Here is a 367-nt window from a genome sequence, read left to right on the forward strand (position 1 = left end):
TCCCTGGTGGTCTAGTGGTTAGGATTCGGCGCTCTCACCGCCGCGGCCCGGGTTCGATTCCCGGTCAGGGAAATTACGCTTTTTCTTCACACTCGCCCCGATTCTTTCACTTTTCAGGATTCTATTCGATCTTCTCCTTTATGCTTCAGGGAGCATCCGGCCGGCTGCTGTGCGGGCCCGAGACGTCGGCGTTGCTGCCCAGCAGCAAGTGTTAAGGCACATTTGGTAGTTTGGAGGAGTCATGCATGAAGGGAGCATGCAGTCTTAGTGCCCTGTGCAGGTGCAGGCAGGGGAAGCCAGTCCAGATGTAGCATCTGTCTGGAAGTCTTCCCTTCACAGAACTGTCCGTGGACACCTCATGCCCACC

The 367-nt window shown here is 56.4% G+C and overlaps 1 non-coding gene across 1 annotated transcript; it reads left to right on the top strand.

Annotated features, from left to right (window-relative positions):
- On the top strand, window positions 1-72 carry TRNAE-CUC. The gene has a single exon. It is a non-coding gene; the product is annotated as a tRNA-Glu (tRNA).
- Window positions 73-367: the final 295 nt, after the last annotated feature.

Source organism: Nestor notabilis, unplaced genomic scaffold, assembly GCF_000696875.1.
Source record: "Nestor notabilis isolate BGI_N333 unplaced genomic scaffold, ASM69687v1 scaffold18922, whole genome shotgun sequence".
NCBI classification, from domain to species: Eukaryota; Metazoa; Chordata; class Aves; order Psittaciformes; family Psittacidae; genus Nestor; species Nestor notabilis.